This window comes from Falco punctatus, assembly GCF_963210335.1.
Source record: "Falco punctatus genome assembly, chromosome: 5".
NCBI classification, from domain to species: domain Eukaryota; kingdom Metazoa; phylum Chordata; class Aves; order Falconiformes; family Falconidae; genus Falco; species Falco punctatus.
The window spans coordinates 61575929-61592336 of NC_137584.1; positions in this window are offsets into that span (position 1 = coordinate 61575929).

Here is a 16408-nt window from a genome sequence, read left to right on the forward strand (position 1 = left end):
ATACACACAAAGGTACCTCAATAGATTTAAATGCCAGGCCATCCATTAAAACTCCACATCACTTTCCTATGCTATCCCACCCACAGGTTTGATTGAACAGGGCAAAATAACTATCAAAGCTAGATGTAATGAAAACGGTTATGCAACAAATGAAGTGGCAGTAACAGCAAAACATATATACTTTACAAGCAGAACTCCCTGGGGACGGGAGGTTAGGAAAAAAACACCTGTTTGAGAACAGCAGTCCTCTGTTCCTCAGGGCTTGCTCCTTGCCGTGCTGTGGTTCTCAAGCTACAGTCTGCCTAGGCAGCTGCTGGCAGCTGCAGCCACCAGCTGTATCCAAGGGGATTCCCAGAATGGACCCAGCTCGGCAGCCGTGAAAATAGTACCCTGAAGACATGAAGCAATTGTTGGTCTGCATGCCATCAAGCTCCAGGGAGAATAAGTACTGAATAAAGGGAAGAATAATGTCTTCTCTTCAGTTTTCACTCACTTTATCTGTCCTGTTCTCCCTATTAGACCTCTCTCTTCTCCTGCGATTAATTCTCAATGTGTTGTTTTTAATAGTTGTATATTTCATTTGCATTTGGTACTTAAAGGAGGGAGGAAGGATAAAAGGTTGAAACTCCTAGAATTAGTGCACATTGACCCTTAACCTTAAACAGTGATATTACCTTTCTGTAAGTTTATCCTCTGCCAAGTAACTGTACCCAGGAAATAAACACTAGTCTCCTAACAGCTGTCCTGGAGACTACATCCCTATTACTACTTTTCTTGAACAGAGTAAACTAAATAAAGTTAAATGAAGTTATCAGACATGATCTCATATTCAAAGAACCAATGTCACTAAAATAACATTCTAAATTCAACAGTCTAATGTAATTATTAAAGTGGAATGTGGTCTGTTTAGTACTGCATTGATTTAAGCCACTCTCTTAATTTGTAGCAGCAGTGCCACTGCTGGCATTGCATTAGCCCTGCTGCTATCATTACATCTTGGACAACATTTACAGCATAGCAGTGAATAATGTTAATGACCAAAATTTATCATATACAGATTTTCAGCAAACTATTTAAACCTCACATTAAAAGGGGACAAGGGATAAAAGACGGAAAGGAACAAGAAGCTAGAAAGCATGAGACACTTCTTTGGCCTGTCTAGAAAAAGAAAAAAAGTGACTTCTCATGTTCCTTTCTGTGTAGGTTGATGCTGAGGATGGGGGTTGGGGGGGTGGGGGCAGGGTGTGTGGATGACAGACTTCTTAGAAAAAGGGACTGTGAGATGTGGTGGCACTCTTCCTTTGTCCCTACAATAGCATCCTTCTTCTCCCCAGCCTGTGATGCTGAGCCTGCCTGCCTCCTTTGCTCTCCCACCTTTTATTCCTTCTCAGTGGCCCCATTCTCATTTTTCGCTTTCTTTAGTGCTGACCTCACAGCCTCAATATCATATTTTTATATAGCTCTTTTCACTGCCATATCTCAGCCACTGGAAAGTACATACACACCCACGCATGCACACAATGCACACATATCCCCAAGAATGATCTTTCACTTCTTACTTTTTCTATCATGTTTATATCCATTATATATGAATAGAATGCATATATGTTTATATGTATATAAATTACTCTATATGCCACTTGTGAATGCTGGATCTGAGACAATGAACACACCTTTTGAAAATGTCTCTCTGAAGTGGTGTGTATCCAGGCTTGCCAATAAGCTGTGCCAAATATGTTCCACGCTAGCCTGGTTAGGCAGTCACTGAACTAAATGATTGTACTATAAGCAGAGCAGCTGATATACTCAGGTAGCTGAAGCCAGAGGCCTTGCCTGTCTGCAGACAAAAGGCAGGAAGAATAAAGGAACAGAGGTGAGAAAAAACTGAGAAACCCTTTGAGGAAGGCATTTAAATGCATTTTATGGTTGGTAAAGAAAGAAATCTCCTTCCACAGCATGCTTCCTCCCATCCTAAGATGGCTGTTTAAAACGGCACCCTGCCTGAGCTGACACACTGCTGATACGCTCCAGGTTCTTATCCCAAAATGTCAGTCTTGCAGGGCACGAAGAACTAAACCAGACATTTGGGGCACTGCCGAATTACACTTATAGATATATTTTTAGATGTGACTTTATCATAACTGTGTCAGCCCTGCTGCGTGTGTGTAATGAGTAATACAGTATTTGGCACTACCTCTAAGGCTTGTTCCTGCAGCAATCTTATTGAGAATGCCCTTTTTCATTTTATAAACAGTAATTTCTTGATTCCCCATTGGCTTGGTAGAGAGAAAAAAAGAGAAAAAGAGTGGGGGGAAGAAGCTTTGTGAATGTGAATTCTCATGCTCAACAAAGAAAAAAAATAGCAAAAGAAACCCCACCGGTAGTACAGTTGATCTTGAAACCTCACTTGCGATTTTCTTCCAGTTGTAGAGCAAGCAGTACTTCTTTGCATGCATTTGTTCTTCTTACGTAGGGTAAAAAATAATCTCTTCTTCCTTCATATCATATATTCATGTGAAATGTGCAGTTTCTTGCTAAAAAGGTTGTGGTGGTTTTTTTTTTTAAAGTTTCAGTCGTAGAAGTGCAGAGGGAAAGCAAACCGAAAGTAACTGCATCCAGCAGAGGGAGCTCCAAAATCTGATTTTTTTGTGAGTGTGACAGATGGTGCTTTTCTTTGCAATAGATGATCTCTGGTAGCATCCTGTTTGTTAAGATACATGTCCTTTGATGATTTTCATTCCCTTCTGTTAGGAATTCCTGTCTTTCTCTCTCACAGTTCTCAACACTAAAATGATACTAGAATTTGTCTATGCATGAGGGTATTTTTTAAGCTCTCCTAACATTCTAAATTTTTTAATGTTTAAGTTAATTTAAATTTAAATTTTAATGCAGAAGTTGGCATATTTTTTCATAGAATGTATTTTAAATACTTATTTTAAGATTTTCTAGAAAAAAATATCATATCATAGGAATTATTTATGTGCATTTTCCTAAATTGCCACATGCAAACTTTTTCTGGCTTGGCAAATAAACAAGCTTCTTCTATTGCAAAAAAACATATATCTATAAATGGCCATGTACTTCATCTTCTGGTCAAGTCACCCAGTCCCAGATGAAGCAGATTATATGAATTTTAAGCCCTTACCTCTACCATCAGCACGTGCTCTTCCCTCATTGTTCAAATTCATTAAAGAATGGCTGCAGATCCTGATGCCACTTTGTTGCATCTGGTAATATTTAACTGCTAATCTAACAGGTATTCACCTAATTTGAGGTGTGAAGGGTGACACGCATATGCCATTGTCCTCACAAATGGCATCTAGTAAGTATGTTTTATTTGAGTTAACATGAAAAAAATAATCAATGCCTGTCTCTTGTTCACAGTACTTAAACCTTTGTCTCTGTGGAGAAGCAGATCCCAGCCTTCACTGGCCTAGTGGCAGAAATGCTGTGTAAGTGAAGCGTGGAAAGCAAAACCATGCTTAGCTCTCCCTTTTGGCTTCTTTTTTTTTTTTTTTTTTTTTTTTGTCTTTTTTCACTTCCTTAGGCTCAAAAGCCTCAGGAACTTCTAACAAGTCCTGTCTGCTGCCCTCAACTTTTATTCTTACAATGAAGACAGAAAACATATGGCATTTAGCTCCTGGTCATGTCATACCACTAAAATATCTAGTCTGCTAGGGCTTTTTCTTTTTTTTCTGGCTTGGAGGAGAAAGAGACGTAATGGGAGCAAAATTCAGAGGAATAGCTGTGCAGTCCTTTAGCAGCTGCTCTGTGTGCACAAGGGGTCCAGACCATTGTGTGGGGAGTGAATGCCCTTCTGAAACAGTGTGGCATTGCCCTTGATGCAAGTCCTTGTTCTGCCAATGAATTAATGTCATGATGTACTCCCTATCTCTGCTCATGCTGCAGCAGCCCCCAGATGCAGCAGAATGTGTCATCATTCATTTTGCAGACAAGAAGGCAGTAAATGTTTGTTTGCTGCCAGCTGCTTGATTTCTGCACACTCTGCTCTACAGACAAGAGAGAGCTGGAAGCCGTTTGTGCAAGTTGGAACTTCCCATCATGAACTCCTGGGTGTGTTGTGGCTGTGTTGGGCCCAAATCATCAGAAAGCAGGATCTGGCTCCACAATCTGTTTTGTTCCCCTCTTCCCCTCCTCTTTTTGATCTGCGTCCAAGAGCTTCCTCTGGAGTCAGTGATGATGGCTGGGCACCTTGGATATCTGAAAAGCAAGCCTCTCATTTAGGTGCAAAAATAGTGCTTTAGGCTTGTTTTTCAAGAAGTTCACTGATGACTGGGCATGCAAATATTGAAACATTATTTGTCACACTGCAAAGAATAGTTACTAAACAGTTAGGCTCTGATTTATTTGTGCATTTTAAATGTGCTAAAGTTGTGTCACAAACTATTGCTTATAAATATGGTACTTTCCCAAATCAGCCTGTCTCACAGAGGATGAAGAAGAAAACCTTCCATCTCATATCTTCAGCTCAAAGCCTGCTCACCTTCTCTCCCTCTTGATGTGGTGCCAAGCAGAGCTGGGAGATCAGATTAATTCCTGGAAGTCCTTGCAATCTCAAACTGCAGCTGAATTTCCTATTCAAGTACTTTTCAGCAAGACTAATTCCAGGGATCAGTTCCTCAAGTTTACTCTGTCTTATGTCATGTGTGCCCAAAGGAATATTCTCTTTTTAAAAAATCAAGGTGTTCTTGAGATAACTTTTTTCTGTAACTTTTCCTTCTCTCCTGCTTCCACCATCCAGAATCTAACATCAAAGATCAGTGTTAAAAAGGTAAATGTTCACTTCATTAAGCATGTTTTCTCCTTCTCTTGTTCCTCTTTTTCAGTTTAGAGCTTCGCACCTCATTCTTACTTAATTGCCAGCTGTGTAACCTCCCGTACTGCTATTCTCCAGCATGCTCTATCTGAAATACATACTCCAAGAAGCTTGCCCTCTAAGCATGAGATCTGAGAGAAAAGCAAACAGAAGAAACCCCCGCTTTTGATCTGGCTCCTTTTCTTTTACATTCCCATGGCCTGACCTCAGTGTGTGACAAACATGGGCTTCACGCCCAGCCCACGCATACAGAATGGGAGCCCTGTGCCTCCAAATGCCCCTGCGCACAGCCCTGGCCTGCTCTGCCCCCAGCACCCCGGGCCCTGCTGGCCCACTGCCCCGGCCCCCGCCTCAGCCCCGCCTGAGGAAACGAGGCAGTGGCTGGAGCTAGGGAACTGTTGGGAGAAGTGGGCCCAGTTTCCTCTGCAAAGGCAAGTGCCTCCGTGATTTGAAACAAATCATGTCACTTACCTGTCTTCATTTCCCTTTCTTATAGATGATCCTCTCGGTGTTTAAACCCATGAGGAGGACAGAAGGGTGTGCGGCCAGTTTGCCCAGTTCCCATGAGACAAAATGGCCGCTGCCTTGGACCAACCCCTGTGAAGCGGGTACCCACAAAATGGCCACCGCGGGTTCTACACTGCAGGGCTGTAAGTCTCGTTCTCACAAAGGTGGCCACCACCTCCCCGTGCTGAGGCGAGGCTGTGGTGCCAGTGTACTGGCTGTCAGCGGGAGGGCTGCCTGTGTCGTGGAGTGCGAGGAGTGGAGGCAATCCAGTGCGATGGAGGGAGGAGGTGAAGGAGGAGGCCGAGCTGTGGAGGTATGTACTGGTTTACGCTAGCGGGTAGAGATCCCTGCGGCAAGAATCACTATCTGTAGGATACAAAGGCAGTAGTAAATTTAATTCAGATTGAAGCTGGTGTTCCATATACTTCGGAGGGAGTGTTTTCTGAATGGTTTTTTTTCTTATTTCCTCTTTTCCCCCTCCCATGCATACCCTTTTACTCAGGAAACATGTAATTTAAAAGCTTTCAGCAACCCACAAACTATTGTGCTAATGTGCATCAGGCCTTTCAGTGGAAAAGTGATTGCCCTTCCTGAGGGGATATGGGTTGTGCCTGTGGCATTGGTGCTGGTATCATCAAATCCTAATTGAATTGTACGGCTTTTTCCAACGGAAATCAAAAGGTAGACTCAAGACTGAGCCAACCCTTACATGCAATTAGGCACACAGTTTTTCTATTATTGTTCTTGCTATCTTCAAGCACTAAGTCAAAGAACCCAAAGCTTCATAGATGCTGCGGTTTTCAAAATATGCATGTCAATAGTTAGGATGCTGAGGCCATTTTCTTTGTGTTGGAGCTCCTTTTAAAATCAGCAGGTTTTGGATCAGTCTGCAATGCATTTGTTAGCAATAAAACCAGAAGAGTGAGAGAACTTTATTTTATCCGTACTTATTTCGGGTCTGGAGAAACAGAGAGATGAAAATTTAGAAATATTTCAGGTTTTTTATTTGGTTTGCATATACCTTTTTACAGCTTATAGGACTATGCTATCACAAATGATGATAAAAAACACATGCACAAATTTTCTAATACTCGTTTCTGAGATTTAGAAAGCAGGCATTGTTTATTTTCAGCGCTAGATGCGTGGGGGATAAGTTCTGCCCAATGTGCTTGCCAACTTTGTTCTCTGTTTATATGGTTCATCTATACATATTAATGACATTTCTGAGAAACTACATTCTGAGAAACAATTCCAAGAACTACCTATATCTACATGCTTACTACACCTGTGTGCTCTAATTAGAAATGTTCATGGCTCAATGTTTCCAAGAAAAAGCAGCCCTTTATATATTTACAAGTGTAGAGCACCACTGTGTTTCGCAGGCAAGGCATGAGGACCCATTGGAGTAAGCAGCTAAAACTGGTAGACTGAGGTGGCCCCAGAGATCCTCTTAAAAGGCTTTAGAAGGCCACTACCCATAGGCTATATCTATACTAGAAAGTAGAATAGGACCAGGGCACTGGTTTGCAATCATGCGTCTTGTTTAATTGTTACAGTGCTCCATGGCACAGATTTGTTCTGTACCAGCTAGCAACAGTGCAGGAAACAAAAAGGATTGGATGCCACAGGCCTTTCTTAATGGGTGATTCAGATATGACCATCATGTATAGAGTCAAAGGGGAACAGTTTAGCTTTGTGCACATGTGCCAGGCCATGTTGTGTTGCTTCAGGCTACAGAAAAGCATTTAGCCTGTTTTATTTACTAGTATAGACATAGCCTTACAGTTTCATCCTTAGTACTGCCACTGATTTTACAGAATAACATCAGTGTGGGGCTCTGCACATCTATGATGCTGGACTCTAGGCTGCTGGAAATTTTTACTACTAGGTTAGATGTGTCTGCATAAGATACAGTCACAGCAATGCCTGTGGTGTGGACTTAGCCTGCGAGTAATCTTTAAAAAGTCACTTAGGTGTTTTTTTTTCTGCATTATTTTTCTTTATTTTAAACCTCCTTGGAACTGTAAATTCCTTGGTAGCACTGTGTTGTAATTCAGGCAGTCTGGTGAAGAGATTCTCCAGGTAGAAAGAGCAGGTCTGCAGACAACAATGAAGCCTCCACCTTTAGTTCCAGACAGACCTGCCAGGAATCAGTCAGTTTGTTCTCATTTCTTCCTGTATCTTTACCAAAAATCAGGGAAATCTGTTAAGTAGCTTATACTAGTAAAACACTGTTAACTACTCAATTGTCTTTTCACTCATAGAAAAATACCTTTCCTGAGCTGCTGCAGAGGCAAGGGTAGTCACATCAGAGGCTCCCTGGTTCACAATATTGAGATTTCTGGTTTGTGAAATATAGCTAGGTTAACATTCAGCTTTTTTTCTCCCTTCAGGGCCTTGTGGGAAAGGTTTTAGGAACTGTTATATCAGGGTTATTGTGAATAAGATTTTATTTTATGCCTCAGGAGAAACAAAGATGGTTGATTTAAAAAATGTATGAGCAGGGCATGATTCTCAGACCCTGTTGACTGGTGATTTACTCCCTGGGACAGAGGAATAGCACTCTTCGGCAGAGCAGTTACCCCGCAGAGTTCTCAGCTCCACCTCCCGCAATGCCAATGCATTCAAGGCTGCCTGTCACATGGGTATGGCCCTTGTTGGAGTCCTCAGCAACGATAAGAGGTTTCAGAGGGAGGTTTTCAACCTTGCCCAGCCCTGCTCCTTGGCATGCATCCCTTCCTCATGGGGAAGGGCAGCCAATTGGATCCCCAACAAAAGCACCACTTCCAGAGCAGGTTATAGGAGTGTCAAAGAGAAGAATGGCTTTTAGCAGATATGCTGGGGAGACCAAAGAAAAAAAAGGCCAGAATTTCTGTACACTTCCTTTTCTTGCTTTAACTGCTTGCAGGTATGCAGGTTTTGTGGGAAAATGAAGGCACATGGATGGTCAGGACAGGTACTCATTAAGGCAATGACAGGGGGTCTGGCTGAAGGCCTATCTAGCCCAGGTTTTGCATGTCAGTGAGCTGAACAAGGCCATTGCGGAGTGAGTAGATGCTGCAGGAAACTGGAAAACAGCAAGAGGGGAAAATATAGCAAGGCCTCAACAAGAACAACAAGGTTCTCAGGGAGCAGTGAGAGGTCTCAGTGCAAGTGCTTGCTCCATCATGCAGAGACTGAGACTAAGGTGCTGTGGGAGGAACGGAAAGGGCAGGGCCCCAAAATGAATGCTTCTTAGTCCAGCAGAGCATCCTGCTGTGGCAGGAAGTAAATAAACTGAATGTGCTTCTCCAGAGAGAGGCAGATGGAAGGTTCTTGAGTTCTCAAAAGAAAGACTGGACCAAGCATGAATACTGGAGCAAAGGCTCCATCAGTTGCTGAATGTGCCTAAGACCAACAAGGAAATGAAGCAGAAGATCAGAGAGGAAGTGTCAAGCATCCCTGGTGTGGTGAAAGCCAGCTCCAGAGAGCCTCAGGACAACAGAATTACCTGGAACTGAAGCCTGCTGAACTGGTGGCTGAAATGTGTGAGGGAGTCAATGGCAAGTGTAAAATCCTGCTAATTGTGCAATTACTTATTTACTGTGAGGGTGGCAAGACACTGGAACAGGTTGCCCAGAGAAATGGTGGATGCCCCATCCCTGGAAGTGTTCCAGGCCAGGCTGGATGGGGCTTTGAGCAACCTGGTCTGGTGGAAGGTGTCCCTGCCCGTGGCAGGGGGCTTGGAACTAGATGGTCTTTAAGGTCCTTTCCAACCCAAACCATTCTATGATTCTGTGGTGATTCTATCTATGCTAGCTAGCTTGGGGAAAAAGGGAAGAAGTAGATGCTGATGGAAGACTATGGCAGCAGGTCAAATGTATATGATACTTCTCCCTGATGTTCCCCAGCCTTTCTACATATTTGATAACCTTCTATGGATTTCCCGTCCATCAATTTGTCCCTGAACACTTGTAGACATAAAAAGAAGGAAGGGCACACAATTGTAATGTGGAACTGGTGGACTCAGGAGTTAGGGATGGCTATAGGAGTAGAAGGAGTAGGATGTGAAGGTGATTAAGATGATGCGGTTTGAATGCCTGAGAGCCTTGGTCACTAGCAGCAACAGTCAAAGTACATCATGTGCTGGCTGAGGGTTTTCATCAGATCTTTGATTAAGGGCCCTTGTGAGAGATGCACATGCATCAGAAAAGAGATGCTGTAACTGTTACTGTACACACAGGCAGCTATGCTGTGTGGGTAGGGAAGTTCTAACACTAGACAGCACACCAAGCACATCAACTTACTTATTTAGGCTTAAATGCCATCATTTGGTGCTTATCTCATTGCTTTGGAGGCCTGGGCCTGACTCCTACCAGCAATAGTTTGCTGGAAAGTCAGAGTGCAATAGAAATGAAACTGTACTTCCCTGCTTTTTCTTTCGTAAGCAGAGTAATGTGAGAATGATTACAGAGGGCTGGAGGTGGGAATCAGGACTTCCAGCCCCCTACTCTTGTAGCATTGGTAGGAATGAATAAATAGATAGTTTTCATTATAAAACTATAGATGTGCTTTTGGCAACAATATATTTGAAAGCATTTTTTAATATAGACTCTGTGTTGGCCTTGTTAATCACTGCCTTTTAGAAATCTCTTGCATTTGGAATCTGTAACAAATTGTATTAGGTTTGCACAGCAAGGCGTTGGTAGCAGGGCAGCTACAGGGGTGGCTTCTGTGAGAAGCTGCTAGAAGCTTCCCCTGTGCCCCATGGAGCCAATGCCAGCCGGCTCCAAGACAAACCCACCGCTGGCCAAGGCCAAGGCCAAGCCCTTCAGTGACAGTGGCAGCACCTCTGGGATAACGTATTTAAGAAAGGGAAAAAACCTGTGCAACAGCAATTGCAGCTGGAGAGAGGAGTGAGAACATGTGAGAGCAACCACTCTGCAGACACCCGGGTCAGTGCAGAAGGAGGCAGGAGGTGCCCCAGGCACTGGAGCAGAGATGCCCCTGCAGCCCCTGGTGAAGCCCATGGTGAGGCAGGCTGTGCCCCTCAGCCCACGGGGGGTAACGCTGGAGCAGGTACCCACCTGCAGCCTGTGGAGGACCCCACGCCAGATCAGGTGGATGCCCCAAGGAGGCTGTGACCCTGTGGGAAGCCCACACTGGAGCAGGCTCCTGGCAGGACCTGTGGCCCCATGCAGAGAGGAGCCCAGGCTGGAGCAGGTTTGCTGGCAGGACTTGTGACCATGTGGAAAGGACCTATGCTGGAACAGTGTGTGAAGAACCGCAGCCTGTGGGAAGGACTCATGTTAGAAAAGTTCATGGAAGACTGTCTCCCATGGGAGGAATGGCACACTGGAACCAGGGAAGAGTGTGAGGAGCCCTCCCCTGAGGAGGAAGGAGCAGCAGGAACAATGTGCAATGAACTGACCACAACCCCCACCCACTTTTCCCCTGCGCTGCTGGTGGAGAGGAGGTAGAGAACTGGGGAGTAAAGTTAAGCCTGGGAAGAAGGGAAGGGTAAAGGGAAGGTGTTTTAATATTTGGTTTTATTTCTCATTATCCTACTCTGATCTGATTGGTAATACATTAAATTAATTTTTCCCAAGTCGAGTCAGTTTTGCCCACGACAGTAACTGGTAAGTGATCTCCCCCTGTCCTTACTTCTACTCACAAACCTTTTGTTCTATGTTCTCTCCCCTGTGCAGCTGAGGAGGGGAGTGACCTAGCGGCTTGGGTGGGCACCTGGTGTCCAGGCAGGGTCAACCCACCACAGAAATATAATTACTCTTGTGATTAAAAGAAACTTTGGACCATGGATAAGAAGCATCATGTGTGGAAAAAAATTATACCTAATAGTTTTGGGCATTTATTTGTAATGGCATAATGACCATCCGCTTCCCAGAACCTTTAAGTAAGATTTCTGTGCACCTGTTTTTGTTGCAATGAATGACAGTATGTTGTCTTTCCTGTTATCACAGCATTGGGCTCTATTATCTCTTATTACTGCAAACTGATTTGTTCCTAATAATAGAAAATAGGTCATAAACAAATGTCCTAGTTTTTTGCTGAATTGGGGCCCAAAAAAGTGGAACAGATTTAAAGGTCCTTGTGAGGTTTATATTCTGCAGGAAAAGATGGTGATCATTTTTTTTCAGACCAAATCTTTCTTAAAGTGTTTGTGAGCATGTGAAATCTTTCAGTGCAGCTAATAAAATAATGTTTCCCCTTGTTGAAAGTAAGGAAATAAAGCAAAAAGCGGTGCAACTGTTAGGCTAGTTGTATGCCTGTAGTCATCAGCCTGTCAGCAAGTTTTTACTTATTTCACAGACATCAGTACCTAACTGTCACACAGCAAAGCAGCAGCCTCTGAAGCCTAGTGAAATTGAATTTTTGTATGTGAAGAAGCACTAAAGTGGTCAAGACTTTGGTGTCTCTCACTACTGACTCTGGATTGAAGTGGAATAGCAGTCCACTGCTTACCAAGGGTTTTGTTGAACATTATCATAAATTTTAATAAAGTGGAAAACTACTCTTTAGAAAAGCCAATAATGGTAATTCTCAAGTGGCCACCCCAGTGTTTCAGGCTGTTCTTTTCCTGTGCTGATGCAGAGGCAAGGAAAGTAACAGACAACATGCAGCAGCTGAAACCCAGTCAGAGTATTTGTACATGGAGAAGTATCACTGTTCAATAAAGCAAATGTTTGTTTCCGCCTTCATTTAAAATCACAGAGCAGGGACAACATTTCTGTTCCTCTCAGTGCCTGCAGGCACAGAGTACAGGTAGAGCTGCCTGTGAAGAGCCAGCAGGCTGCTGGGGTGCAGCTCTGTGGTGAAGTTCAGTGTGAAGACCTTGCTGGTTTGGTACGGTCACTTTGAAAAGGGATCTGGGACGAGTGGTTTCCTTTTCACAAGTGCCTTTCCCTGCCCATATTTCACAGGCAGGTTTTCCAAGCCATTTGTGTTATTCTGAAACTGTTTCCTTGCTCCTTGGTTTCCTTCCAAGTATGATTCTCTGAAATCTCTTCACTAGCTTGCATTTGTAGGCTGTGAAATGCATGGTAGGTAGCAGGGAAAACAGGAAGTTTCAACATAATTCCCAGAGGTTATATGTGGAATTGAAACCAAAAACTGTTTTATGTTTGTTTTGGCCCACAGAGCTGGAACCTAGCGCTGCAGAGTTATTAATATTTAGCAAAATGTTCCAGTGGTTATGTACCCATGAACCTGCTGACTTCTTGTTACTGTATTTAAAGAGATGCTGTAGAAAATGAAACCTAATTTATCCAGAGAACTTTAACAGCACTGCATCTGTTCAGATGACGTGGTTTCTAAGAATATACTTTTTTTAAAGCTCCTGTAACTTTTCTGATCACTCCTTGAGCCAGAACACAGAATCCTTCATGCAAATGCAGTCTGTTTCCTATGTTCCCTGCGACTCATTTATCTGAGAGGGGGAAAAGGAAGAGAAACAGCTCTGTGAATTTGCCCTCTTCAATACGCTAAAGTGGTTTTTTTCCATGGAGTCATTAATGGAGTTACTTCCTGCAGTGTAGCACAGGCTACTCTCCAGCACAGGTGGAATTTTGTGTATGTTCCTTCACCCATTTTGAGCCTCTCTTTGCAAATGCTTATGGCTGCCTCACCTTCTCTTGACCTACACACTGACTTACGGATTTGGTTTTACACCAAAAAACGGGAGTTGGCATCATGCATGTGTTCAGTGATCAACTCTGTGGCCAGCATGAGAAAAATGATATTACGGAAAAAAACAGTACATTAGCCAACAACAAAAGCAAAACTCACTCTGATCTATAATGAAATAATCTCTAGAAGTTCCTTCCATTCCCAGAATTAGAGGCTGGACTGTGTTCTAAAGCACAAGAAGACTGAGATACTATCATAAAATTGTTGTGATGCTGTCGTGATGTAGGGCCTGCCTGGAATTGCACAGTGCGTTTCAGCAGTTTGGTCCCCTGGGAAAGTAGCAATGTTTTGTGCCTGTCAAATGGAGCTTCTGGTACTAAATCCTCATACTGGATTAACACTCTCACCGGCCTGCACCAGCTCCTCACAAAGTGCTTCTCTTGTGGGTCTTGTAATTATATCTCAGAGTATCTGTAAACACCACGTGCTGTGGAATGCTACTGTTGCGTAGCTAACAGTTTGCCCTTTTAACTCCAGTATGTCTTTCTGTCATAACACACGATAAGTTTAATGATAAAATAAGGAAAAGATTGTTGAAGCAAGATTTCAGGTCAGGCTTTTAGCTACTGGATTGGAATCAACCATCTACAAGAAAACAGATACCAAAAGCAATCCTTGGCTCCTTTAGCAATTAAATATTGTTTAGCTGCTTAGCCTCTCAATTTATTTTATCACTTCTGAATGCATATGTTTTGTTTCACATGCCACCCCCTTTCTCTTGTACAATGTGACAAGAGAAATAAACTGACTTTTGTTACACCTCTAATTGTCACTTCTAACAATTCTTTCAGTGATGGTCACATAAAACTGTACCCATTACGGATAATAAATGGCACTCATTTTGCTACCCTCTCATGCATACTAGAACTTACCAGCCCAGTCAGGAACAGTTTCATGTTTCTTTCCCCTAGCTCAGCTCTATAGTAGCACCCTGGGAAGATGCGTGAGATAATTGATTTTTGGTAGGGGGTGGCTAGAAATTGTGTGTGTGTGTGAGTGTGTTTCTTTCATCTTCACTGTACACTGAACAGATATAGGTAGTAATTTGTATGAGTGGTTCAGACTAAAAAAAGATATGCCCTACCACAGCTTACCTTAAGGTTTTTACCTACTAATTGAGATTTATCTTTCACTTAACTGCCTTTCAAAGTCATTAGCATTGTTCAGCTGGGGAAATAGCTAAATTGTAAGTGAGACTGGTAGACGTAAGAGGCAAACATAAGAAGCAATCAAGCTCTTTCTAGTAACTAAATACCCCATGTAGCAAAGTTTAAATATGTGCTGGGCTATGCCATCCAGTAGTGGCTGATGAAAATGTCTAATACTACTCTGATTTCTGCTGCATAAATGGCAACAGGACTTTTTATGTTCTGTGCAAACAGGCAGGATACTGCCAAAAGGTAAATAAGCAGGACTGTGACAAAATACATTGTTATTACAGTTAGTATAGGCGTACCAAAGACATCTTAAAACTATGAGTTTGACAACTTACTGAGCTTCTCAGGTAGATGTTGCAGCACACATTGGTTTCTGTACTTCCACAGCTATCCTGCTAACAGCTTGCAAGTATCTAGTTTAAAACCAGCTCTCATGGCCATGCAACTCAACCTTGGAGTACAAACACAGTACTAGTTTCCCCAGATAACTAAAATGGCCCACTAAACCTTCAAAGCTAGCTTACAGGTTGAGGCAGAAAGGGGTTCCTGGCCATATGCATAATGACTGTGGGGTCTCTTCCTGCTCCCACCAAAAGTGGGAGATCCATACCAGATTAACCAAGTCTTCCCTTCTTAGCACTACTATGTGTTTTTAAGAGGAAAGCCCCCATGACACAGCTTGCCAATGCCACACAATGTCACAGCTACTTCTAGACCTGCTGGACACAACTGACTGGTATGTCCCATCCTTTATTCCTATCCTGAGCCTGGGCTTGACTCAGAGAGCTTGTCCTGTCTCAGTCTCTCATGATAATGAGACCCAGCTTTCTCATGTGGATGCCCAGGGAATCCAGTCCAGAAGTGGGCCCGGGCTGCAGCATTCCTGAGTGTCTCCAGGGCTGCTCTCTCTGCTATTCCAGTTCAGTGAGTCTAGCCTTGGAATACGTGTCATTTCTAAAAGTCATAAAATACTTGTTCATGGACATGCTGATAGCACCTGGCTTGTGATAATGATACCTACTTTCTGTGTTTCTACCAGGGAATCTCTTAAACTACTGCAGGGGCCATAGTGTGAGGACTTCAGTTTGCTTACAAAAAGATGAGAGTGGGGGTTGGTGGTGTAGAAATTACTATTGTTGCTCTGGGACAGGAACCCAAGCTTCTTTCTGTAGTCTGATTCTATCCGGTTGGCCTTGCTACTGTCCTCGTCTTATTGCAGGCTTGTCTGAATAACCTCAGTTCTTGTCCTTGTTAGATGTTTCCTCGTAGTTGCTGTCACCTGTTACAACTCAGGACACAGCCACAGGGGAAACCTCAGTGGAGACAGAACACAGGCAGCTGCTGACATGTTACATACAGGCTCATCTAGCCATGCTCCAAGACCATTAACTAGTGCATCTGCCACAGCTCTGGCCCAACAGATCTGAACAGCAGCATTAATTTGCATCATTGGCATATGGTTTCTGTGGTGGCTTGAGTCCCCTCTTCTCCTTTCTTTCTCTTTTGTTCACATTCTCGCTTCATTTGTTCATACTTTTTACTTGTTTCTGGCACACCAGCACAGTAATGATCTACATAAAAGAACTTTCAGACTGTGAGCTCCCCTAATGTGACAGTTATTAGTCATATGTCCTCTTAAAAATCCATTCTTAAATCCATACACCCTAAGAAATTAAAACCAAATGCTGGAAAGTTTTGCTACAACATGCATGTTTCAGTGAGACCCATCTGGGAGTTCTCTAACAAAAACGTATAGTTTATTAAAACACTCAGCTCGGTTTCCTGCATTTTACCTGTGGATCTTGCACTATTATAGCATCTTTTCTCCTCTCTGATGCTTTTTTCCTATGTTTAGAATGATAGCTCACAGCAAACTGTGCTTGGCTGATGAGTTGGAGGGGGCAATGAAAGAGCAGAACAGGAGTAATTTTTGTGGGTTCAGATTACTTACAGCACTCACCTTGAGTCATCTGGGCTCATAGACACTGCCAGGATAACTCTTCTTGCTCTGTCCCGCTAGATGGAACAGGAGAAAAAAATGCAACTTCATAATGTGATTACCATTATGTGGTTGAGTCATTAAAGGATTAAAGTTGCAATACACTTTGCATCGCTCACATTTTCTTATCTGAGGAACAAAGTCTATTTATATAGCCTCATTTATAAAGCCTGCTCATCCCTATACAGGAAAAAAAATAACCACTTTTCATTTCTGTGAATT